General features: G+C 39.4%; 21 non-coding genes across 21 annotated transcripts; all 21 read right to left on the bottom strand.

Moving 5' to 3' along the window:
- Window positions 1-143: 143 nt before the first annotated feature.
- LOC140028922 (5S ribosomal RNA) lies at window positions 144-262 on the bottom strand. The gene has a single exon (XR_011832827.1). It is a non-coding gene; the product is annotated as a 5S ribosomal RNA (ribosomal RNA).
- A 1,125-nt stretch (window positions 263-1,387) lies between these two features.
- On the bottom strand, window positions 1,388-1,506 carry LOC140028921 (5S ribosomal RNA). Its single transcript, XR_011832826.1, has one exon. It is a non-coding gene; the product is annotated as a 5S ribosomal RNA (ribosomal RNA).
- A 1,114-nt stretch (window positions 1,507-2,620) lies between these two features.
- LOC140028920 (5S ribosomal RNA) lies at window positions 2,621-2,739 on the bottom strand. The gene has a single exon (XR_011832825.1). It is a non-coding gene; the product is annotated as a 5S ribosomal RNA (ribosomal RNA).
- A 1,112-nt stretch (window positions 2,740-3,851) lies between these two features.
- Window positions 3,852-3,970, bottom strand: LOC140028919 (5S ribosomal RNA). The gene has a single exon (XR_011832824.1). It is a non-coding gene; the product is annotated as a 5S ribosomal RNA (ribosomal RNA).
- Window positions 3,971-5,082: 1,112 nt separating this feature from the next.
- On the bottom strand, window positions 5,083-5,201 carry LOC140028917 (5S ribosomal RNA). The gene has a single exon (XR_011832822.1). It is a non-coding gene; the product is annotated as a 5S ribosomal RNA (ribosomal RNA).
- A 1,125-nt stretch (window positions 5,202-6,326) lies between these two features.
- LOC140028916 (5S ribosomal RNA) lies at window positions 6,327-6,445 on the bottom strand. Its single transcript, XR_011832821.1, has one exon. It is a non-coding gene; the product is annotated as a 5S ribosomal RNA (ribosomal RNA).
- Window positions 6,446-7,559: 1,114 nt separating this feature from the next.
- LOC140028915 (5S ribosomal RNA) lies at window positions 7,560-7,678 on the bottom strand. Its single transcript, XR_011832820.1, has one exon. It is a non-coding gene; the product is annotated as a 5S ribosomal RNA (ribosomal RNA).
- A 1,112-nt stretch (window positions 7,679-8,790) lies between these two features.
- On the bottom strand, window positions 8,791-8,909 carry LOC140028914 (5S ribosomal RNA). The gene has a single exon (XR_011832819.1). It is a non-coding gene; the product is annotated as a 5S ribosomal RNA (ribosomal RNA).
- A 1,125-nt stretch (window positions 8,910-10,034) lies between these two features.
- Window positions 10,035-10,153, bottom strand: LOC140028913 (5S ribosomal RNA). The gene has a single exon (XR_011832818.1). It is a non-coding gene; the product is annotated as a 5S ribosomal RNA (ribosomal RNA).
- A 1,114-nt stretch (window positions 10,154-11,267) lies between these two features.
- On the bottom strand, window positions 11,268-11,386 carry LOC140028912 (5S ribosomal RNA). The gene has a single exon (XR_011832817.1). It is a non-coding gene; the product is annotated as a 5S ribosomal RNA (ribosomal RNA).
- A 1,112-nt stretch (window positions 11,387-12,498) lies between these two features.
- Window positions 12,499-12,617, bottom strand: LOC140028911 (5S ribosomal RNA). The gene has a single exon (XR_011832816.1). It is a non-coding gene; the product is annotated as a 5S ribosomal RNA (ribosomal RNA).
- A 1,125-nt stretch (window positions 12,618-13,742) lies between these two features.
- LOC140028910 (5S ribosomal RNA) lies at window positions 13,743-13,861 on the bottom strand. Its single transcript, XR_011832815.1, has one exon. It is a non-coding gene; the product is annotated as a 5S ribosomal RNA (ribosomal RNA).
- A 1,112-nt stretch (window positions 13,862-14,973) lies between these two features.
- On the bottom strand, window positions 14,974-15,092 carry LOC140028909 (5S ribosomal RNA). Its single transcript, XR_011832814.1, has one exon. It is a non-coding gene; the product is annotated as a 5S ribosomal RNA (ribosomal RNA).
- Window positions 15,093-16,217: 1,125 nt separating this feature from the next.
- On the bottom strand, window positions 16,218-16,336 carry LOC140028908 (5S ribosomal RNA). The gene has a single exon (XR_011832813.1). It is a non-coding gene; the product is annotated as a 5S ribosomal RNA (ribosomal RNA).
- Window positions 16,337-17,448: 1,112 nt separating this feature from the next.
- LOC140028906 (5S ribosomal RNA) lies at window positions 17,449-17,567 on the bottom strand. The gene has a single exon (XR_011832811.1). It is a non-coding gene; the product is annotated as a 5S ribosomal RNA (ribosomal RNA).
- A 1,112-nt stretch (window positions 17,568-18,679) lies between these two features.
- On the bottom strand, window positions 18,680-18,798 carry LOC140028905 (5S ribosomal RNA). Its single transcript, XR_011832810.1, has one exon. It is a non-coding gene; the product is annotated as a 5S ribosomal RNA (ribosomal RNA).
- A 1,125-nt stretch (window positions 18,799-19,923) lies between these two features.
- On the bottom strand, window positions 19,924-20,042 carry LOC140028904 (5S ribosomal RNA). The gene has a single exon (XR_011832809.1). It is a non-coding gene; the product is annotated as a 5S ribosomal RNA (ribosomal RNA).
- A 1,112-nt stretch (window positions 20,043-21,154) lies between these two features.
- Window positions 21,155-21,273, bottom strand: LOC140028903 (5S ribosomal RNA). The gene has a single exon (XR_011832808.1). It is a non-coding gene; the product is annotated as a 5S ribosomal RNA (ribosomal RNA).
- Window positions 21,274-22,398: 1,125 nt separating this feature from the next.
- Window positions 22,399-22,517, bottom strand: LOC140028902 (5S ribosomal RNA). The gene has a single exon (XR_011832807.1). It is a non-coding gene; the product is annotated as a 5S ribosomal RNA (ribosomal RNA).
- Window positions 22,518-23,629: 1,112 nt separating this feature from the next.
- LOC140028900 (5S ribosomal RNA) lies at window positions 23,630-23,748 on the bottom strand. The gene has a single exon (XR_011832805.1). It is a non-coding gene; the product is annotated as a 5S ribosomal RNA (ribosomal RNA).
- A 1,112-nt stretch (window positions 23,749-24,860) lies between these two features.
- Window positions 24,861-24,979, bottom strand: LOC140028899 (5S ribosomal RNA). The gene has a single exon (XR_011832804.1). It is a non-coding gene; the product is annotated as a 5S ribosomal RNA (ribosomal RNA).
- Window positions 24,980-25,193: the final 214 nt, after the last annotated feature.

Here is a 25,193-nt window from a genome sequence, read left to right as displayed (position 1 = left end):
ACCGTTCCTGATTTGTCTCGCGCCTTCAGATCCTCCTTCACGCTTCGACAAGAAGCAAAATATTAAGCAATCGTTCCGACGGAGCTAAATTACTACAGGATAAAGAACGAATAGGAAATTTGGATTTCGAAACAAAAAAGAGAGGGGTGCAACACGAGGACTTCCCAGGGGGTCACCCATCCTAGTACTACTCTCGCCCAAGCACGCTTAACTTCGGAGTTCTGATGGGATCCGGTGCATTAGTGCTGGTATGATCGCACCCGCCATGTTCCTTTCGCGTTATTCTTTTAAACTACCCCGTCCTGCGAAGCAGTGTGGCTTTTCTAGACCGAAATTCATTTTAAGCGTCAATTCAAGCATTTTCCTCTTATCCTTTTATTTATTTACTTTATATTTTTTTTTGTTATGGATTTGCACCCTGTTTTTTTCCCTCATCCCGCAACTCTAAATTATCATGAAATCAATCCTTCACGCTTGCAGTTAGGGGTGGCAATTCGGGTCCAAATCAGGTTGGCGGGTCGGGTTCGGGTCAACAGACCCGCCAGAAAATCTGTTGACCCGAACCCCGACCCGCCAACCCGTGACGGGTCAGGTATGCTGACCCGAACCCGAAAATTTCAGGTTTACGGGGCGGCGGGTCGACCCGAAATGACCCGAAACTTAATTTTAATTTATTAATTTATCACTGTAATTTCTAATAAAATCAATTTCTCACAAAACTAATTACATAATCAAGTAATAAAAATTTAAATAAATGATTCCAAATCAAATCTAAAATAAATTAAACACCGTAAAAGTGTTTTATCCCAAGCAAAATATAAAATAAATTAAAACAATACAAAAGTGAAAAATAATATAATATATTATTTGTCCAAGTATAATAATTTCAACTTCACACAAATTAAATAAATTCGTTTAGGATTAAGTAATTAATGCCTTTGAAAAAAAGAATAACTTAGTTTAGTTAGATAAAATTATTTTTATGTTTATTAAATTATTTTTAATTCGTAAACGGGTCATATCAGGTCACCACGGGTTGACCCGAAATCGACCGGTTTTCTTTTCGGGTTCATCGGGTCCAACCCGATTCTGACCCGAATTCCCGAAACCTCAACCCAAACCCATTAATTTCGTGTTAGGTTCGTGTCGTGTTTTCAGGTCGTGTCGAAAATTGCCACCCCTAGTTGCGGTGATACATTTGCGCCGACAAATTTGAGCGACGATCCGGGCTTTGATCGAGCCGTACCGTTCCTGATTTGTCTCGCGCCTTCAGATCCTCCTTCACGCTTCGACAAGAAGCAAAATATTAAGCAATCGTTCCGACGGAGCTAAATTACTACAGGATAAAGAACGAATAGGAAATTTGGATTTCGAAACAAAAAAGAGAGGGGTGCAACACGAGGACTTCCCAGGGGGTCACCCATCCTAGTACTACTCTCGCCCAAGCACGCTTAACTTCGGAGTTCTGATGGGATCCGGTGCATTAGTGCTGGTATGATCGCACCCGCCATGTTCCTTTCGCTTTATTCTTTTAAACTACCCCGTCCTGCGAAGCAGTGTGGCTTTTCTAGACCGAAATTCATTTTAAGCGTCAATTCAAGCATTTTCCTCTTATCCTTTTATTTATTTACTTTATATTTTTTTTTGTTATTGATTTGCACCCTGTTTTTTTCCCTCATCCCGCAACTCTAAATTATCATGAAATCAATCCTTCACGCTTGCAGTTAGGGGTGGCAATTCGGGTCCAAATCAGGTTGGCGGGTCGGGTTCGGGTCAACAGACCCGCCAGAAAATCTGTTGACCCGAACCCCGACCCGCCAACCCGTGACGGGTCAGGTATGCTGACCCGAACCCGAAAATTTCAGGTTTACGGGGCGGCGGGTCGACCCGAAATGACCCGAAACTTAATTTTAATTTATTAATTTATCACTGTAATTTCTAATAAAATCAATTTCTCACAAAACTAATTACATAATCAAGTAATAAAAATTTAAATAAATGATTCCAAATCAAATCTAAAATAAATTAAACACCGTAAAAGTGTTTTATCCCAAGCAAAATATAAAATAAATTAAAACAATACAAAAGTGAAAAATAATATAATATATTATTTGTCCAAGTATAATAATTTCAACTTCACACAAATTAAATAAATTCGTTTAGGATTAAGTAATTAATGCCTTTGAAAAAAAGAATAACTTAGTTTAGTTAGATAAAATTATTTTTATGTTTATTAAATTATTTTTAATTCGTAAACGGGTCATATCAGGTCACCACGGGTTGACCCGAAATCGACCGGTTTTCTTTTCGGGTTCATTGGGTCCAACCCGAATTCCCGAAACCTCAACCCAAACCCATTAATTTCGTGTTAGGTTCGTGTCGTGTTTTCAGGTCGTGTCGAAAATTGCCACCCCTAGTTGCGGTGATACATTTGCGCCGACAAATTTGAGCGACGATCCGGGCTTTGATCGAGCCGTACCGTTCCTGATTTGTCTCGCGCCTTCAGATCCTCCTTCACGCTTCGACAAGAAGCAAAATATTAAGCAATCGTTCCGACGGAGCTAAATTACTACAGGATAAAGAACGAATAGGAAATTTGGATTTCGAAACAAAAAAGAGAGGGGTGCAACACGAGGACTTCCCAGGGGGTCACCCATCCTAGTACTACTCTCGCCCAAGCACGCTTAACTTCGGAGTTCTGATGGGATCCGGTGCATTAGTGCTGGTATGATCGCACCCGCCATGTTCCTTTCGCTTTATTCTTTTAAACTACCCCGTCCTGCGAAGCAGTGTGGCTTTTCTAGACCGAAATTCATTTTAAGCGTCAATTCAAGCATTTTCCTCTTATCCTTTTATTTATTTACTTTATATTTTTTTTTGTTATTGATTTGCACCCTGTTTTTTTCCCTCATCCCGCAACTCTAAATTATCATGAAATCAATCCTTCACGCTTGCAGTTAGGGGTGGCAATTCGGGTCCAAATCAGGTTGGCGGGTCGGGTTCGGGTCAACAGACCCGCCAGAAAATCTGTTGACCCGAACCCCGACCCGCCAACCCGTGACGGGTCAGGTATGCTGACCCGAACCCGAAAATTTCAGGTTTACGGGGCGGCGGGTCGACCCGAAATGACCCGAAACTTAATTTTAATTTATTAATTTATCACTGTAATTTCTAATAAAATCAATTTCTCACAAAACTAATTACATAATCAAGTAATAAAAATTTAAATAAATGATTCCAAATCAAATCTAAAATAAATTAAACACCGTAAAAGTGTTTTATCCCAAGCAAAATATAAAATAAATTAAAACAATACAAAAGTGAAAAATAATATAATATATTATTTGTCCAAGTATAATAATTTCAACTTCACACAAATTAAATAAATTCGTTTAGGATTAAGTAATTAATGCCTTTGAAAAAAAGAATAACTTAGTTTAGTTAGATAAAATTATTTTTATGTTTATTAAATTATTTTTAATTCGTAAACGGGTCATATCAGGTCACCACGGGTTGACCCGAAATCGACCGGTTTTCTTTTCGGGTTCATCGGGTCCAACCCGATTCTGACCCGAATTCCCGAAACCTCAACCCAAACCCATTAATTTCGTGTTAGGTTCGTGTCGTGTCGAAAATTGCCACCCCTAGTTGCGGTGATACATTTGCGCCGACAAATTTGAGCGACGATCCGGGCTTTGATCGAGCCGTACCGTTCCTGATTTGTCTCGCGCCTTCAGATCCTCCTTCACGCTTCGACAAGAAGCAAAATATTAAGCAATCGTTCCGACGGAGCTAAATTACTACAGGATAAAGAACGAATAGGAAATTTGGATTTCGAAACAAAAAAGAGAGGGGTGCAACACGAGGACTTCCCAGGGGGTCACCCATCCTAGTACTACTCTCGCCCAAGCACGCTTAACTTCGGAGTTCTGATGGGATCCGGTGCATTAGTGCTGGTATGATCGCACCCGCCATGTTCCTTTCGCTTTATTCTTTTAAACTACCCCGTCCTGCGAAGCAGTGTGGCTTTTCTAGACCGAAATTCATTTTAAGCGTCAATTCAAGCATTTTCCTCTTATCCTTTTATTTATTTACTTTATATTTTTTTTTGTTATGGATTTGCACCCTGTTTTTTTCCCTCATCCCGCAACTCTAAATTATCATGAAATCAATCCTTCACGCTTGCAGTTAGGGGTGGCAATTCGGGTCCAAATCAGGTTGGCGGGTCGGGTTCGGGTCAACAGACCCGCCAGAAAATCTGTTGACCCGAACCCCGACCCGCCAACCCGTGACGGGTCAGGTATGCTGACCCGAACCCGAAAATTTCAGGTTTACGGGGCGGCGGGTCGACCCGAAATGACCCGAAACTTAATTTTAATTTATTAATTTATCACTGTAATTTCTAATAAAATCAATTTCTCACAAAACTAATTACATAATCAAGTAATAAAAATTTAAATAAATGATTCCAAATCAAATCTAAAATAAATTAAACACCGTAAAAGTGTTTTATCCCAAGCAAAATATAAAATAAATTAAAACAATACAAAAGTGAAAAATAATATAATATATTATTTGTCCAAGTATAATAATTTCAACTTCACACAAATTAAATAAATTCGTTTAGGATTAAGTAATTAATGCCTTTGAAAAAAAGAATAACTTAGTTTAGTTAGATAAAATTATTTTTATGTTTATTAAATTATTTTTAATTCGTAAACGGGTCATATCAGGTCACCACGGGTTGACCCGAAATCGACCGGTTTTCTTTTCGGGTTCATCGGGTCCAACCCGATTCTGACCCGAATTCCCGAAACCTCAACCCAAACCCATTAATTTCGTGTTAGGTTCGTGTCGTGTCGAAAATTGCCACCCCTAGTTGCGGTGATACATTTGCGCCGACAAATTTGAGCGACGATCCGGGCTTTGATCGAGCCGTACCGTTCCTGATTTGTCTCGCGCCTTCAGATCCTCCTTCACGCTTCGACAAGAAGCAAAATATTAAGCAATCGTTCCGACGGAGCTAAATTACTACAGGATAAAGAACGAATAGGAAATTTGGATTTCGAAACAAAAAAGAGAGGGGTGCAACACGAGGACTTCCCAGGGGGTCACCCATCCTAGTACTACTCTCGCCCAAGCACGCTTAACTTCGGAGTTCTGATGGGATCCGGTGCATTAGTGCTGGTATGATCGCACCCGCCATGTTCCTTTCGCGTTATTCTTTTAAACTACCCCGTCCTGCGAAGCAGTGTGGCTTTTCTAGACCGAAATTCATTTTAAGCGTCAATTCAAGCATTTTCCTCTTATCCTTTTATTTATTTACTTTATATTTTTTTTTGTTATGGATTTGCACCCTGTTTTTTTCCCTCATCCCGCAACTCTAAATTATCATGAAATCAATCCTTCACGCTTGCAGTTAGGGGTGGCAATTCGGGTCCAAATCAGGTTGGCGGGTCGGGTTCGGGTCAACAGACCCGCCAGAAAATCTGTTGACCCGAACCCCGACCCGCCAACCCGTGACGGGTCAGGTATGCTGACCCGAACCCGAAAATTTCAGGTTTACGGGGCGGCGGGTCGACCCGAAATGACCCGAAACTTAATTTTAATTTATTAATTTATCACTGTAATTTCTAATAAAATCAATTTCTCACAAAACTAATTACATAATCAAGTAATAAAAATTTAAATAAATGATTCCAAATCAAATCTAAAATAAATTAAACACCGTAAAAGTGTTTTATCCCAAGCAAAATATAAAATAAATTAAAACAATACAAAAGTGAAAAATAATATAATATATTATTTGTCCAAGTATAATAATTTCAACTTCACACAAATTAAATAAATTCGTTTAGGATTAAGTAATTAATGCCTTTGAAAAAAAGAATAACTTAGTTTAGTTAGATAAAATTATTTTTATGTTTATTAAATTATTTTTAATTCGTAAACGGGTCATATCAGGTCACCACGGGTTGACCCGAAATCGACCGGTTTTCTTTTCGGGTTCATCGGGTCCAACCCGATTCTGACCCGAATTCCCGAAACCTCAACCCAAACCCATTAATTTCGTGTTAGGTTCGTGTCGTGTTTTCAGGTCGTGTCGAAAATTGCCACCCCTAGTTGCGGTGATACATTTGCGCCGACAAATTTGAGCGACGATCCGGGCTTTGATCGAGCCGTACCGTTCCTGATTTGTCTCGCGCCTTCAGATCCTCCTTCACGCTTCGACAAGAAGCAAAATATTAAGCAATCGTTCCGACGGAGCTAAATTACTACAGGATAAAGAACGAATAGGAAATTTGGATTTCGAAACAAAAAAGAGAGGGGTGCAACACGAGGACTTCCCAGGGGGTCACCCATCCTAGTACTACTCTCGCCCAAGCACGCTTAACTTCGGAGTTCTGATGGGATCCGGTGCATTAGTGCTGGTATGATCGCACCCGCCATGTTCCTTTCGCTTTATTCTTTTAAACTACCCCGTCCTGCGAAGCAGTGTGGCTTTTCTAGACCGAAATTCATTTTAAGCGTCAATTCAAGCATTTTCCTCTTATCCTTTTATTTATTTACTTTATATTTTTTTTTGTTATTGATTTGCACCCTGTTTTTTTCCCTCATCCCGCAACTCTAAATTATCATGAAATCAATCCTTCACGCTTGCAGTTAGGGGTGGCAATTCGGGTCCAAATCAGGTTGGCGGGTCGGGTTCGGGTCAACAGACCCGCCAGAAAATCTGTTGACCCGAACCCCGACCCGCCAACCCGTGACGGGTCAGGTATGCTGACCCGAACCCGAAAATTTCAGGTTTACGGGGCGGCGGGTCGACCCGAAATGACCCGAAACTTAATTTTAATTTATTAATTTATCACTGTAATTTCTAATAAAATCAATTTCTCACAAAACTAATTACATAATCAAGTAATAAAAATTTAAATAAATGATTCCAAATCAAATCTAAAATAAATTAAACACCGTAAAAGTGTTTTATCCCAAGCAAAATATAAAATAAATTAAAACAATACAAAAGTGAAAAATAATATAATATATTATTTGTCCAAGTATAATAATTTCAACTTCACACAAATTAAATAAATTCGTTTAGGATTAAGTAATTAATGCCTTTGAAAAAAAGAATAACTTAGTTTAGTTAGATAAAATTATTTTTATGTTTATTAAATTATTTTTAATTCGTAAACGGGTCATATCAGGTCACCACGGGTTGACCCGAAATCGACCGGTTTTCTTTTCGGGTTCATTGGGTCCAACCCGAATTCCCGAAACCTCAACCCAAACCCATTAATTTCGTGTTAGGTTCGTGTCGTGTTTTCAGGTCGTGTCGAAAATTGCCACCCCTAGTTGCGGTGATACATTTGCGCCGACAAATTTGAGCGACGATCCGGGCTTTGATCGAGCCGTACCGTTCCTGATTTGTCTCGCGCCTTCAGATCCTCCTTCACGCTTCGACAAGAAGCAAAATATTAAGCAATCGTTCCGACGGAGCTAAATTACTACAGGATAAAGAACGAATAGGAAATTTGGATTTCGAAACAAAAAAGAGAGGGGTGCAACACGAGGACTTCCCAGGGGGTCACCCATCCTAGTACTACTCTCGCCCAAGCACGCTTAACTTCGGAGTTCTGATGGGATCCGGTGCATTAGTGCTGGTATGATCGCACCCGCCATGTTCCTTTCGCTTTATTCTTTTAAACTACCCCGTCCTGCGAAGCAGTGTGGCTTTTCTAGACCGAAATTCATTTTAAGCGTCAATTCAAGCATTTTCCTCTTATCCTTTTATTTATTTACTTTATATTTTTTTTTGTTATTGATTTGCACCCTGTTTTTTTCCCTCATCCCGCAACTCTAAATTATCATGAAATCAATCCTTCACGCTTGCAGTTAGGGGTGGCAATTCGGGTCCAAATCAGGTTGGCGGGTCGGGTTCGGGTCAACAGACCCGCCAGAAAATCTGTTGACCCGAACCCCGACCCGCCAACCCGTGACGGGTCAGGTATGCTGACCCGAACCCGAAAATTTCAGGTTTACGGGGCGGCGGGTCGACCCGAAATGACCCGAAACTTAATTTTAATTTATTAATTTATCACTGTAATTTCTAATAAAATCAATTTCTCACAAAACTAATTACATAATCAAGTAATAAAAATTTAAATAAATGATTCCAAATCAAATCTAAAATAAATTAAACACCGTAAAAGTGTTTTATCCCAAGCAAAATATAAAATAAATTAAAACAATACAAAAGTGAAAAATAATATAATATATTATTTGTCCAAGTATAATAATTTCAACTTCACACAAATTAAATAAATTCGTTTAGGATTAAGTAATTAATGCCTTTGAAAAAAAGAATAACTTAGTTTAGTTAGATAAAATTATTTTTATGTTTATTAAATTATTTTTAATTCGTAAACGGGTCATATCAGGTCACCACGGGTTGACCCGAAATCGACCGGTTTTCTTTTCGGGTTCATCGGGTCCAACCCGATTCTGACCCGAATTCCCGAAACCTCAACCCAAACCCATTAATTTCGTGTTAGGTTCGTGTCGTGTCGAAAATTGCCACCCCTAGTTGCGGTGATACATTTGCGCCGACAAATTTGAGCGACGATCCGGGCTTTGATCGAGCCGTACCGTTCCTGATTTGTCTCGCGCCTTCAGATCCTCCTTCACGCTTCGACAAGAAGCAAAATATTAAGCAATCGTTCCGACGGAGCTAAATTACTACAGGATAAAGAACGAATAGGAAATTTGGATTTCGAAACAAAAAAGAGAGGGGTGCAACACGAGGACTTCCCAGGGGGTCACCCATCCTAGTACTACTCTCGCCCAAGCACGCTTAACTTCGGAGTTCTGATGGGATCCGGTGCATTAGTGCTGGTATGATCGCACCCGCCATGTTCCTTTCGCGTTATTCTTTTAAACTACCCCGTCCTGCGAAGCAGTGTGGCTTTTCTAGACCGAAATTCATTTTAAGCGTCAATTCAAGCATTTTCCTCTTATCCTTTTATTTATTTACTTTATATTTTTTTTTGTTATGGATTTGCACCCTGTTTTTTTCCCTCATCCCGCAACTCTAAATTATCATGAAATCAATCCTTCACGCTTGCAGTTAGGGGTGGCAATTCGGGTCCAAATCAGGTTGGCGGGTCGGGTTCGGGTCAACAGACCCGCCAGAAAATCTGTTGACCCGAACCCCGACCCGCCAACCCGTGACGGGTCAGGTATGCTGACCCGAACCCGAAAATTTCAGGTTTACGGGGCGGCGGGTCGACCCGAAATGACCCGAAACTTAATTTTAATTTATTAATTTATCACTGTAATTTCTAATAAAATCAATTTCTCACAAAACTAATTACATAATCAAGTAATAAAAATTTAAATAAATGATTCCAAATCAAATCTAAAATAAATTAAACACCGTAAAAGTGTTTTATCCCAAGCAAAATATAAAATAAATTAAAACAATACAAAAGTGAAAAATAATATAATATATTATTTGTCCAAGTATAATAATTTCAACTTCACACAAATTAAATAAATTCGTTTAGGATTAAGTAATTAATGCCTTTGAAAAAAAGAATAACTTAGTTTAGTTAGATAAAATTATTTTTATGTTTATTAAATTATTTTTAATTCGTAAACGGGTCATATCAGGTCACCACGGGTTGACCCGAAATCGACCGGTTTTCTTTTCGGGTTCATCGGGTCCAACCCGATTCTGACCCGAATTCCCGAAACCTCAACCCAAACCCATTAATTTCGTGTTAGGTTCGTGTCGTGTTTTCAGGTCGTGTCGAAAATTGCCACCCCTAGTTGCGGTGATACATTTGCGCCGACAAATTTGAGCGACGATCCGGGCTTTGATCGAGCCGTACCGTTCCTGATTTGTCTCGCGCCTTCAGATCCTCCTTCACGCTTCGACAAGAAGCAAAATATTAAGCAATCGTTCCGACGGAGCTAAATTACTACAGGATAAAGAACGAATAGGAAATTTGGATTTCGAAACAAAAAAGAGAGGGGTGCAACACGAGGACTTCCCAGGGGGTCACCCATCCTAGTACTACTCTCGCCCAAGCACGCTTAACTTCGGAGTTCTGATGGGATCCGGTGCATTAGTGCTGGTATGATCGCACCCGCCATGTTCCTTTCGCTTTATTCTTTTAAACTACCCCGTCCTGCGAAGCAGTGTGGCTTTTCTAGACCGAAATTCATTTTAAGCGTCAATTCAAGCATTTTCCTCTTATCCTTTTATTTATTTACTTTATATTTTTTTTTGTTATTGATTTGCACCCTGTTTTTTTCCCTCATCCCGCAACTCTAAATTATCATGAAATCAATCCTTCACGCTTGCAGTTAGGGGTGGCAATTCGGGTCCAAATCAGGTTGGCGGGTCGGGTTCGGGTCAACAGACCCGCCAGAAAATCTGTTGACCCGAACCCCGACCCGCCAACCCGTGACGGGTCAGGTATGCTGACCCGAACCCGAAAATTTCAGGTTTACGGGGCGGCGGGTCGACCCGAAATGACCCGAAACTTAATTTTAATTTATTAATTTATCACTGTAATTTCTAATAAAATCAATTTCTCACAAAACTAATTACATAATCAAGTAATAAAAATTTAAATAAATGATTCCAAATCAAATCTAAAATAAATTAAACACCGTAAAAGTGTTTTATCCCAAGCAAAATATAAAATAAATTAAAACAATACAAAAGTGAAAAATAATATAATATATTATTTGTCCAAGTATAATAATTTCAACTTCACACAAATTAAATAAATTCGTTTAGGATTAAGTAATTAATGCCTTTGAAAAAAAGAATAACTTAGTTTAGTTAGATAAAATTATTTTTATGTTTATTAAATTATTTTTAATTCGTAAACGGGTCATATCAGGTCACCACGGGTTGACCCGAAATCGACCGGTTTTCTTTTCGGGTTCATTGGGTCCAACCCGAATTCCCGAAACCTCAACCCAAACCCATTAATTTCGTGTTAGGTTCGTGTCGTGTTTTCAGGTCGTGTCGAAAATTGCCACCCCTAGTTGCGGTGATACATTTGCGCCGACAAATTTGAGCGACGATCCGGGCTTTGATCGAGCCGTACCGTTCCTGATTTGTCTCGCGCCTTCAGATCCTCCTTCACGCTTCGACAAGAAGCAAAATATTAAGCAATCGTTCCGACGGAGCTAAATTACTACAGGATAAAGAACGAATAGGAAATTTGGATTTCGAAACAAAAAAGAGAGGGGTGCAACACGAGGACTTCCCAGGGGGTCACCCATCCTAGTACTACTCTCGCCCAAGCACGCTTAACTTCGGAGTTCTGATGGGATCCGGTGCATTAGTGCTGGTATGATCGCACCCGCCATGTTCCTTTCGCTTTATTCTTTTAAACTACCCCGTCCTGCGAAGCAGTGTGGCTTTTCTAGACCGAAATTCATTTTAAGCGTCAATTCAAGCATTTTCCTCTTATCCTTTTATTTATTTACTTTATATTTTTTTTTGTTATTGATTTGCACCCTGTTTTTTTCCCTCATCCCGCAACTCTAAATTATCATGAAATCAATCCTTCACGCTTGCAGTTAGGGGTGGCAATTCGGGTCCAAATCAGGTTGGCGGGTCGGGTTCGGGTCAACAGACCCGCCAGAAAATCTGTTGACCCGAACCCCGACCCGCCAACCCGTGACGGGTCAGGTATGCTGACCCGAACCCGAAAATTTCAGGTTTACGGGGCGGCGGGTCGACCCGAAATGACCCGAAACTTAATTTTAATTTATTAATTTATCACTGTAATTTCTAATAAAATCAATTTCTCACAAAACTAATTACATAATCAAGTAATAAAAATTTAAATAAATGATTCCAAATCAAATCTAAAATAAATTAAACACCGTAAAAGTGTTTTATCCCAAGCAAAATATAAAATAAATTAAAACAATACAAAAGTGAAAAATAATATAATATATTATTTGTCCAAGTATAATAATTTCAACTTCACACAAATTAAATAAATTCGTTTAGGATTAAGTAATTAATGCCTTTGAAAAAAAGAATAACTTAGTTTAGTTAGATAAAATTATTTTTATGTTTATTAAATTATTTTTAATTCGTAAACGGGTCATATCAGGTCACCACGGGTTGACCCGAAATCGACCGGTTTTCTTTTCGGGTTCATCGGGTCCAACCCGATTCTGACCCGAATTCCCGAAACCTCAACCCAAACCCATTAATTTCGTGTTAGGTTCGTGTCGTGTCGAAAATTGCCACCCCTAGTTGCGGTGATACATTTGCGCCGACAAATTTGAGCGACGATCCGGGCTTTGATCGAGCCGTACCGTTCCTGATTTGTCTCGCGCCTTCAGATCCTCCTTCACGCTTCGACAAGAAGCAAAATATTAAGCAATCGTTCCGACGGAGCTAAATTACTACAGGATAAAGAACGAATAGGAAATTTGGATTTCGAAACAAAAAAGAGAGGGGTGCAACACGAGGACTTCCCAGGGGGTCACCCATCCTAGTACTACTCTCGCCCAAGCACGCTTAACTTCGGAGTTCTGATGGGATCCGGTGCATTAGTGCTGGTATGATCGCACCCGCCATGTTCCTTTCGCGTTATTCTTTTAAACTACCCCGTCCTGCGAAGCAGTGTGGCTTTTCTAGACCGAAATTCATTTTAAGCGTCAATTCAAGCATTTTCCTCTTATCCTTTTATTTATTTACTTTATATTTTTTTTTGTTATGGATTTGCACCCTGTTTTTTTCCCTCATCCCGCAACTCTAAATTATCATGAAATCAATCCTTCACGCTTGCAGTTAGGGGTGGCAATTCGGGTCCAAATCAGGTTGGCGGGTCGGGTTCGGGTCAACAGACCCGCCAGAAAATCTGTTGACCCGAACCCCGACCCGCCAACCCGTGACGGGTCAGGTATGCTGACCCGAACCCGAAAATTTCAGGTTTACGGGGCGGCGGGTCGACCCGAAATGACCCGAAACTTAATTTTAATTTATTAATTTATCACTGTAATTTCTAATAAAATCAATTTCTCACAAAACTAATTACATAATCAAGTAATAAAAATTTAAATAAATGATTCCAAATCAAATCTAAAATAAATTAAACACCGTAAAAGTGTTTTATCCCAAGCAAAATATAAAATAAATTAAAACAATACAAAAGTGAAAAATAATATAATATATTATTTGTCCAAGTATAATAATTTCAACTTCACACAAATTAAATAAATTCGTTTAGGATTAAGTAATTAATGCCTTTGAAAAAAAGAATAACTTAGTTTAGTTAGATAAAATTATTTTTATGTTTATTAAATTATTTTTAATTCGTAAACGGGTCATATCAGGTCACCACGGGTTGACCCGAAATCGACCGGTTTTCTTTTCGGGTTCATCGGGTCCAACCCGATTCTGACCCGAATTCCCGAAACCTCAACCCAAACCCATTAATTTCGTGTTAGGTTCGTGTCGTGTTTTCAGGTCGTGTCGAAAATTGCCACCCCTAGTTGCGGTGATACATTTGCGCCGACAAATTTGAGCGACGATCCGGGCTTTGATCGAGCCGTACCGTTCCTGATTTGTCTCGCGCCTTCAGATCCTCCTTCACGCTTCGACAAGAAGCAAAATATTAAGCAATCGTTCCGACGGAGCTAAATTACTACAGGATAAAGAACGAATAGGAAATTTGGATTTCGAAACAAAAAAGAGAGGGGTGCAACACGAGGACTTCCCAGGGGGTCACCCATCCTAGTACTACTCTCGCCCAAGCACGCTTAACTTCGGAGTTCTGATGGGATCCGGTGCATTAGTGCTGGTATGATCGCACCCGCCATGTTCCTTTCGCTTTATTCTTTTAAACTACCCCGTCCTGCGAAGCAGTGTGGCTTTTCTAGACCGAAATTCATTTTAAGCGTCAATTCAAGCATTTTCCTCTTATCCTTTTATTTATTTACTTTATATTTTTTTTTGTTATTGATTTGCACCCTGTTTTTTTCCCTCATCCCGCAACTCTAAATTATCATGAAATCAATCCTTCACGCTTGCAGTTAGGGGTGGCAATTCGGGTCCAAATCAGGTTGGCGGGTCGGGTTCGGGTCAACAGACCCGCCAGAAAATCTGTTGACCCGAACCCCGACCCGCCAACCCGTGACGGGTCAGGTATGCTGACCCGAACCCGAAAATTTCAGGTTTACGGGGCGGCGGGTCGACCCGAAATGACCCGAAACTTAATTTTAATTTATTAATTTATCACTGTAATTTCTAATAAAATCAATTTCTCACAAAACTAATTACATAATCAAGTAATAAAAATTTAAATAAATGATTCCAAATCAAATCTAAAATAAATTAAACACCGTAAAAGTGTTTTATCCCAAGCAAAATATAAAATAAATTAAAACAATACAAAAGTGAAAAATAATATAATATATTATTTGTCCAAGTATAATAATTTCAACTTCACACAAATTAAATAAATTCGTTTAGGATTAAGTAATTAATGCCTTTGAAAAAAAGAATAACTTAGTTTAGTTAGATAAAATTATTTTTATGTTTATTAAATTATTTTTAATTCGTAAACGGGTCATATCAGGTCACCACGGGTTGACCCGAAATCGACCGGTTTTCTTTTCGGGTTCATCGGGTCCAACCCGATTCTGACCCGAATTCCCGAAACCTCAACCCAAACCCATTAATTTCGTGTTAGGTTCGTGTCGTGTCGAAAATTGCCACCCCTAGTTGCGGTGATACATTTGCGCCGACAAATTTGAGCGACGATCCGGGCTTTGATCGAGCCGTACCGTTCCTGATTTGTCTCGCGCCTTCAGATCCTCCTTCACGCTTCGACAAGAAGCAAAATATTAAGCAATCGTTCCGACGGAGCTAAATTACTACAGGATAAAGAACGAATAGGAAATTTGGATTTCGAAACAAAAAAGAGAGGGGTGCAACACGAGGACTTCCCAGGGGGTCACCCATCCTAGTACTACTCTCGCCCAAGCACGCTTAACTTCGGAGTTCTGATGGGATCCGGTGCATTAGTGCTGGTATGATCGCACCCGCCATGTTCCTTTCGCGTTATTCTTTTAAACTACCCCGTCCTGCGAAGCAGTGTGGCTTTTCTAGACCGAAATTCATTTTAAGCGTCAATTCAAGCATTTTCCTCTTATCCTTTTATTTATTTACTTTATATTTTTTTTTGTTATGGATTTGCACCCTGTTTTTTTCCCTCATCCCGCAACTCTAAATTATCATGAAATCAATCCTTCACGCTTGCAGTTAGGGGTGGCAATTCGGGTCCAAATCAGGTTGGCGGGTCGGGTTCGGGTCAACAGACCCGCCAGAAAATCTGTTGACCCGAACCCCGACCCGCCAACCCGTGACGGGTCAGGTATGCTGACCCGAACCCGAAAATTTCAGGTTTACGGGGCGGCGGGTCGACCCGAAATGACCCGAAACTTAATTTTAATTTATTAATTTATCACTGTAATTTCTAATAAAATCAATTTCTCACAAAACTAATTACATAATCAAGTAATAAAAATTTAAATAAATGATTCCAAATCAAATCTAAAATAAATTAAACACCGTAAAAGTGTTTTATCCCAAGCAAAATATAAAATAAATTAAAACAATACAAAAGTGAAAAATAATATAATATATTATTTGTCCAAGTATAATAATTTCAACTTCACACAAATTAAATAAATTCGTTTAGGATTAAGTAATTAATGCCTTTGAAAAAAAGAATAACTTAGTTTAGTTAGATAAAATTATTTTTATGTTTATTAAATTATTTTTAATTCGTAAACGGGTCATATCAGGTCACCACGGGTTGACCCGAAATCGACCGGTTTTCTTTTCGGGTTCATCGGGTCCAACCCGATTCTGACCCGAATTCCCGAAACCTCAACCCAAACCCATTAATTTCGTGTTAGGTTCGTGTCGTGTTTTCAGGTCGTGTCGAAAATTGCCACCCCTAGTTGCGGTGATACATTTGCGCCGACAAATTTGAGCGACGATCCGGGCTTTGATCGAGCCGTACCGTTCCTGATTTGTCTCGCGCCTTCAGATCCTCCTTCACGCTTCGACAAGAAGCAAAATATTAAGCAATCGTTCCGACGGAGCTAAATTACTACAGGATAAAGAACGAATAGGAAATTTGGATTTCGAAACAAAAAAGAGAGGGGTGCAACACGAGGACTTCCCAGGGGGTCACCCATCCTAGTACTACTCTCGCCCAAGCACGCTTAACTTCGGAGTTCTGATGGGATCCGGTGCATTAGTGCTGGTATGATCGCACCCGCCATGTTCCTTTCGCTTTATTCTTTTAAACTACCCCGTCCTGCGAAGCAGTGTGGCTTTTCTAGACCGAAATTCATTTTAAGCGTCAATTCAAGCATTTTCCTCTTATCCTTTTATTTATTTACTTTATATTTTTTTTTGTTATTGATTTGCACCCTGTTTTTTTCCCTCATCCCGCAACTCTAAATTATCATGAAATCAATCCTTCACGCTTGCAGTTAGGGGTGGCAATTCGGGTCCAAATCAGGTTGGCGGGTCGGGTTCGGGTCAACAGACCCGCCAGAAAATCTGTTGACCCGAACCCCGACCCGCCAACCCGTGACGGGTCAGGTATGCTGACCCGAACCCGAAAATTTCAGGTTTACGGGGCGGCGGGTCGACCCGAAATGACCCGAAACTTAATTTTAATTTATTAATTTATCACTGTAATTTCTAATAAAATCAATTTCTCACAAAACTAATTACATAATCAAGTAATAAAAATTTAAATAAATGATTCCAAATCAAATCTAAAATAAATTAAACACCGTAAAAGTGTTTTATCCCAAGCAAAATATAAAATAAATTAAAACAATACAAAAGTGAAAAATAATATAATATATTATTTGTCCAAGTATAATAATTTCAACTTCACACAAATTAAATAAATTCGTTTAGGATTAAGTAATTAATGCCTTTGAAAAAAAGAATAACTTAGTTTAGTTAGATAAAATTATTTTTATGTTTATTAAATTATTTTTAATTCGTAAACGGGTCATATCAGGTCACCACGGGTTGACCCGAAATCGACCGGTTTTCTTTTCGGGTTCATCGGGTCCAACCCGATTCTGACCCGAATTCCCGAAACCTCAACCCAAACCCATTAATTTCGTGTTAGGTTCGTGTCGTGTCGAAAATTGCCACCCCTAGTTGCGGTGATACATTTGCGCCGACAAATTTGAGCGACGATCCGGGCTTTGATCGAGCCGTACCGTTCCTGATTTGTCTCGCGCCTTCAGATCCTCCTTCACGCTTCGACAAGAAGCAAAATATTAAGCAATCGTTCCGACGGAGCTAAATTACTACAGGATAAAGAACGAATAGGAAATTTGGATTTCGAAACAAAAAAGAGAGGGGTGCAACACGAGGACTTCCCAGGGGGTCACCCATCCTAGTACTACTCTCGCCCAAGCACGCTTAACTTCGGAGTTCTGATGGGATCCGGTGCATTAGTGCTGGTATGATCGCACCCGCCATGTTCCTTTCGCTTTATTCTTTTAAACTACCCCGTCCTGCGAAGCAGTGTGGCTTTTCTAGACCGAAATTCATTTTAAGCGTCAATTCAAGCATTTTCCTCTTATCCTTTTATTTATTTACTTTATATTTTTTTTTGTTATTGATTTGCACCCTGTTTTTTTCCCTCATCCCGCAACTCTAAATTATCATGAAATCAATCCTTCACGCTTGCAGTTAGGGGTGGCAATTCGGGTCCAAATCAGGTTGGCGGGTCGGGTTCGGGTCAACAGACCCGCCAGAAAATCTGTTGACCCGAACCCCGACCCGCCAACCCGTGACGGGTCAGGTATGCTGACCCGAACCCGAAAATTTCAGGTTTACGGGGCGGCGGGTCGACCCGAAATGACCCGAAACTTAATTTTAATTTATTAATTTATCACTGTAATTTCTAATAAAATCAATTTCTCACAAAACTAATTACATAATCAAGTAATAAAAATTTAAATAAATGATTCCAAATCAAATCTAAAATAAATTAAACACCGTAAAAGTGTTTTATCCCAAGCAAAATATAAAATAAATTAAAACAATACAAAAGTGAAAAATAATATAATATATTATTTGTCCAAGTATAATAATTTCAACTTCACACAAATTAAATAAATTCGTTTAGGATTAAGTAATTAATGCCTTTGAAAAAAAGAATAACTTAGTTTAGTTAGATAAAATTATTTTTATGTTTATTAAATTATTTTTAATTCGTAAACGGGTCATATCAGGTCACCACGGGTTGACCCGAAATCGACCGGTTTTCTTTTCGGGTTCATCGGGTCCAACCCGATTCTGACCCGAATTCCCGAAACCTCAACCCAAACCCATTAATTTCGTGTTAGGTTCGTGTCGTGTCGAAAATTGCCACCCCTAGTTGCGGTGATACATTTGCGCCGACAAATTTGAGCGACGATCCGGGCTTTGATCGAGCCGTACCGTTCCTGATTTGTCTCGCGCCTTCAGATCCTCCTTCACGCTTCGACAAGAAGCAAAATATTAAGCAATCGTTCCGACGGAGCTAAATTACTACAGGATAAAGAACGAATAGGAAATTTGGATTTCGAAACAAAAAAGAGAGGGGTGCAACACGAGGACTTCCCAGGGGGTCACCCATCCTAGTACTACTCTCGCCCAAGCACGCTTAACTTCGGAGTTCTGATGGGATCCGGTGCATTAGTGCTGGTATGATCGCACCCGCCATGTTCCTTTCGCGTTATTCTTTTAAACTACCCCGTCCTGCGAAGCAGTGTGGCTTTTCTAGACCGAAATTCATTTTAAGCGTCAATTCAAGCATTTTCCTCTTATCCTTTTATTTATTTACTTTATATTTTTTTTTGTTATGGATTTGCACCCTGTTTTTTTCCCTCATCCCGCAACTCTAAATTATCATGAAATCAATCCTTCACGCTTGCAGTTAGGGGTGGCAATTCGGGTCCAAATCAGGTTGGCGGGTCGGGTTCGGGTCAACAGACCCGCCAGAAAATCTGTTGACCCGAACCCCGACCCGCCAACCCGTGACGGGTCAGGTATGCTGACCCGAACCCGAAAATTTCAGGTTTACGGGGCGGCGGGTCGACCCGAAATGACCCGAAACTTAATTTTAATTTATTAATTTATCACTGTAATTTCTAATAAAATCAATTTCTCACAAAACTAATTACATAATCAAGTAATAAAAATTTAAATAAATGATTCCAAATCAAATCTAAAATAAATTAAACACCGTAAAAGTGTTTTATCCCAAGCAAAATATAAAATAAATTAAAACAATACAAAAGTGAAAAATAATATAATATATTATTTGTCCAAGTATAATAATTTCAACTTCACACAAATTAAATAAATTCGTTTAGGATTAAGTAATTAATGCCTTTGAAAAAAAGAATAACTTAGTTTAGTTAGATAAAATTATTTTTATGTTTATTAAATTATTTTTAATTCGTAAACGGGTCATATCAGGTCACCACGGGTTGACCCGAAATCGACCGGTTTTCTTTTCGGGTTCATCGGGTCCAACCCGATTCTGACCCGAATTCCCGAAACCTCAACCCAAACCCATTAATTTCGTGTTAGGTTCGTGTCGTGTTTTCAGGTCGTGTCGAAAATTGCCACCCCTAGTTGCGGTGATACATTTGCGCCGACAAATTTGAGCGACGATCCGGGCTTTGATCGAGCCGTACCGTTCCTGATTTGTCTCGCGCCTTCAGATCCTCCTTCACGCTTCGACAAGAAGCAAAATATTAAGCAATCGTTCCGACGGAGCTAAATTACTACAGGATAAAGAACGAATAGGAAATTTGGATTTCGAAACAAAAAAGAGAGGGGTGCAACACGAGGACTTCCCAGGGGGTCACCCATCCTAGTACTACTCTCGCCCAAGCACGCTTAACTTCGGAGTTCTGATGGGATCCGGTGCATTAGTGCTGGTATGATCGCACCCGCCATGTTCCTTTCGCTTTATTCTTTTAAACTACCCCGTCCTGCGAAGCAGTGTGGCTTTTCTAGACCGAAATTCATTTTAAGCGTCAATTCAAGCATTTTCCTCTTATCCTTTTATTTATTTACTTTATATTTTTTTTTGTTATTGATTTGCACCCTGTTTTTTTCCCTCATCCCGCAACTCTAAATTATCATGAAATCAATCCTTCACGCTTGCAGTTAGGGGTGGCAATTCGGGTCCAAATCAGGTTGGCGGGTCGGGTTCGGGTCAACAGACCCGCCAGAAAATCTGTTGACCCGAACCCCGACCCGCCAACCCGTGACGGGTCAGGTATGCTGACCCGAACCCGAAAATTTCAGGTTTACGGGGCGGCGGGTCGACCCGAAATGACCCGAAACTTAATTTTAATTTATTAATTTATCACTGTAATTTCTAATAAAATCAATTTCTCACAAAACTAATTACATAATCAAGTAATAAAAATTTAAATAAATGATTCCAAATCAAATCTAAAATAAATTAAACACCGTAAAAGTGTTTTATCCCAAGCAAAATATAAAATAAATTAAAACAATACAAAAGTGAAAAATAATATAATATATTATTTGTCCAAGTATAATAATTTCAACTTCACACAAATTAAATAAATTCGTTTAGGATTAAGTAATTAATGCCTTTGAAAAAAAGAATAACTTAGTTTAGTTAGATAAAATTATTTTTATGTTTATTAAATTATTTTTAATTCGTAAACGGGTCATATCAGGTCACCACGGGTTGACCCGAAATCGACCGGTTTTCTTTTCGGGTTCATCGGGTCCAACCCGATTCTGACCCGAATTCCCGAAACCTCAACCCAAACCCATTAATTTCGTGTTAGGTTCGTGTCGTGTCGAAAATTGCCACCCCTAGTTGCGGTGATACATTTGCGCCGACAAATTTGAGCGACGATCCGGGCTTTGATCGAGCCGTACCGTTCCTGATTTGTCTCGCGCCTTCAGATCCTCCTTCACGCTTCGACAAGAAGCAAAATATTAAGCAATCGTTCCGACGGAGCTAAATTACTACAGGATAAAGAACGAATAGGAAATTTGGATTTCGAAACAAAAAAGAGAGGGGTGCAACACGAGGACTTCCCAGGGGGTCACCCATCCTAGTACTACTCTCGCCCAAGCACGCTTAACTTCGGAGTTCTGATGGGATCCGGTGCATTAGTGCTGGTATGATCGCACCCGCCATGTTCCTTTCGCGTTATTCTTTTAAACTACCCCGTCCTGCGAAGCAGTGTGGCTTTTCTAGACCGAAATTCATTTTAAGCGTCAATTCAAGCATTTTCCTCTTATCCTTTTATTTATTTACTTTATATTTTTTTTTGTTATGGATTTGCACCCTGTTTTTTTCCCTCATCCCGCAACTCTAAATTATCATGAAATCAATCCTTCACGCTTGCAGTTAGGGGTGGCAATTCGGGTCCAAATCAGGTTGGCGGGTCGGGTTCGGGTCAACAGACCCGCCAGAAAATCTGTTGACCCGAACCCCGACCCGCCAACCCGTGACGGGTCAGGTATGCTGACCCGAACCCGAAAATTTCAGGTTTACGGGGCGGCGGGTCGACCCGAAATGACCCGAAACTTAATTTTAATTTATTAATTTATCACTGTAATTTCTAATAAAATCAATTTCTCACAAAACTAATTACATAATCAAGTAATAAAAATTTAAATAAATGATTCCAAATCAAATCTAAAATAAATTAAACACCGTAAAAGTGTTTTATCCCAAGCAAAATATAAAATAAATTAAAACAATACAAAAGTGAAAAATAATATAATATATTATTTGTCCAAGTATAATAATTTCAACTTCACACAAATTAAATAAATTCGTTTAGGATTAAGTAATTAATGCCTTTGAAAAAAAGAATAACTTAGTTTAGTTAGATAAAATTATTTTTATGTTTATTAAATTATTTTTAATTCGTAAACGGGTCATATCAGGTCACCACGGGTTGACCCGAAATCGACCGGTTTTCTTTTCGGGTTCATCGGGTCCAACCCGATTCTGACCCGAATTCCCGAAACCTCAACCCAAACCCATTAATTTCGTGTTAGGTTCGTGTCGTGTTTTCAGGTCGTGTCGAAAATTGCCACCCCTAGTTGCGGTGATACATTTGCGCCGACAAATTTGAGCGACGATCCGGGCTTTGATCGAGCCGTACCGTTCCTGATTTGTCTCGCGCCTTCAGATCCTCCTTCACGCTTCGACAAGAAGCAAAATATTAAGCAATCGTTCCGACGGAGCTAAATTACTACAGGATAAAGAACGAATAGGAAATTTGGATTTCGAAACAAAAAAGAGAGGGGTGCAACACGAGGACTTCCCAGGGGGTCACCCATCCTAGTACTACTCTCGCCCAAGCACGCTTAACTTCGGAGTTCTGATGGGATCCGGTGCATTAGTGCTGGTATGATCGCACCCGCCATGTTCCTTTCGCTTTATTCTTTTAAACTACCCCGTCCTGCGAAGCAGTGTGGCTTTTCTAGACCGAAATTCATTTTAAGCGTCAATTCAAGCATTTTCCTCTTATCCTTTTATTTATTTACTTTATATTTTTTTTTGTTATTGATTTGCACCCTGTTTTTTTCCCTCATCCCGCAACTCTAAATTATCATGAAATCAATCCTTCACGCTTGCAGTTAGGGGTGGCAATTCGGGTCCAAATCAGGTTGGCGGGTCGGGTTCGGGTCAACAGACCCGCCAGAAAATCTGTTGACCCGAACCCCGACCCGCCAACCCGTGACGGGTCAGGTATGCTGACCCGAACCCGAAAATTTCAGGTTTACGGGGCGGCGGGTCGACCCGAAATGACCCGAAACTTAATTTTAATTTATTAATTTATCACTGTAATTTCTAATAAAATCAATTTCTCACAAAACTAATTACATAATCAAGTAATAAAAATTTAAATAAATGATTCCAAATCAAATCTAAAATAAATTAAACACCGTAAAAGTGTTTTATCCCAAGCAAAATATAAAATAAATTAAAACAATACAAAAGTGAAAAATAATATAATATATTATTTGTCCAAGTATAATAATTTCAACTTCACACAAATTAAATAAATTCGTTTAGGATTAAGTAATTAATGCCTTTGAAAAAAAGAATAACTTAGTTTAGTTAGATAAAATTATTTTTATGTTTATTAAATTATTTTTAATTCGTAAACGGGTCATATCAGGTCACCACGGGTTGACCCGAAATCGACCGGTTTTCTTTTCGGGTTCATCGGGTCCAACCCGATTCTGACCCGAATTCCCGAAACCTCAACCCAAACCCATTAATTTCGTGTTAGGTTCGTGTCGTGTCGAAAATTGCCACCCCTAGTTGCGGTGATACATTTGCGCCGACAAATTTGAGCGACGATCCGGGCTTTGATCGAGCCGTACCGTTCCTGATTTGTCTCGCGCCTTCAGATCCTCCTTCACGCTTCGACAAGAAGCAAAATATTAAGCAATCGTTCCGACGGAGCTAAATTACTACAGGATAAAGAACGAATAGGAAATTTGGATTTCGAAACAAAAAAGAGAGGGGTGCAACACGAGGACTTCCCAGGGGGTCACCCATCCTAGTACTACTCTCGCCCAAGCACGCTTAACTTCGGAGTTCTGATGGGATCCGGTGCATTAGTGCTGGTATGATCGCACCCGCCATGTTCCTTTCGCTTTATTCTTTTAAACTACCCCGTCCTGCGAAGCAGTGTGGCTTTTCTAGACCGAAATTCATTTTAAGCGTCAATTCAAGCATTTTCCTCTTATCCTTTTATTTATTTACTTTATATTTTTTTTTGTTATTGATTTGCACCCTGTTTTTTTCCCTCATCCCGCAACTCTAAATTATCATGAAATCAATCCTTCACGCTTGCAGTTAGGGGTGGCAATTCGGGTCCAAATCAGGTTGGCGGGTCGGGTTCGGGTCAACAGACCCGCCAGAAAATCTGTTGACCCGAACCCCGACCCGCCAACCCGTGACGGGTCAGGTATGCTGACCCGAACCCGAAAATTTCAGGTTTACGGGGCGGCGGGTCGACCCGAAATGACCCGAAACTTAATTTTAATTTATTAATTTATCACTGTAATTTCTAATAAAATCAATTTCTCACAAAACTAATTACATAATCAAGTAATAAAAATTTAAATAAATGATTCCAAATCAAATCTAAAATAAATTAAACACCGTAAAAGTGTTTTATCCCAAGCAAAATATAAAATAAATTAAAACAATACAAAAGTGAAAAATAATATAATATATTATTTGTCCAAGTATAATAATTTCAACTTCACACAAATTAAATAAATTCGTTTAGGATTAAGTAATTAATGCCTTTGAAAAAAAGAATAACTTAGTTTAGTTAGATAAAATTATTTTTATGTTTATTAAATTATTTTTAATTCGTAAACGGGTCATATCAGGTCACCACGGGTTGACCCGAAATCGACCGGTTTTCTTTTCGGGTTCATCGGGTCCAACCCGATTCTGACCCGAATTCCCGAAACCTCAACCCAAACCCATTAATTTCGTGTTAGGTTCGTGTCGTGTCGAAAATTGCCACCCCTAGTTGCGGTGATACATTTGCGCCGACAAATTTGAGCGACGATCCGGGCTTTGATCGAGCCGTACCGTTCCTGATTTGTCTCGCGCCTTCAGATCCTCCTTCACGCTTCGACAAGAAGCAAAATATTAAGCAATCGTTCCGACGGAGCTAAATTACTACAGGATAAAGAACGAATAGGAAATTTGGATTTCGAAACAAAAAAGAGAGGGGTGCAACACGAGGACTTCCCAGGGGGTCACCCATCCTAGTACTACTCTCGCCCAAGCACGCTTAACTTCGGAGTTCTGATGGGATCCGGTGCATTAGTGCTGGTATGATCGCACCCGCCATGTTCCTTTCGCGTTATTCTTTTAAACTACCCCGTCCTGCGAAGCAGTGTGGCTTTTCTAGACCGAAATTCATTTTAAGCGTCAATTCAAGCATTTTCCTCTTATCCTTTTATTTATTTACTTTATATTTTTTTTTGTTATGGATTTGCACCCTGTTTTTTTCCCTCATCCCGCAACTCTAAATTATCATGAAATCAATCCTTCACGCTT

This window comes from Coffea arabica, chromosome 11e (genome assembly GCF_036785885.1).
Source record: "Coffea arabica cultivar ET-39 chromosome 11e, Coffea Arabica ET-39 HiFi, whole genome shotgun sequence".
Taxonomy (NCBI): domain Eukaryota; kingdom Viridiplantae; phylum Streptophyta; class Magnoliopsida; order Gentianales; family Rubiaceae; genus Coffea; species Coffea arabica.
Note: the sequence above shows the minus strand (reverse complement) of the source record. Positions and strands in the feature narration are given on the sequence as shown.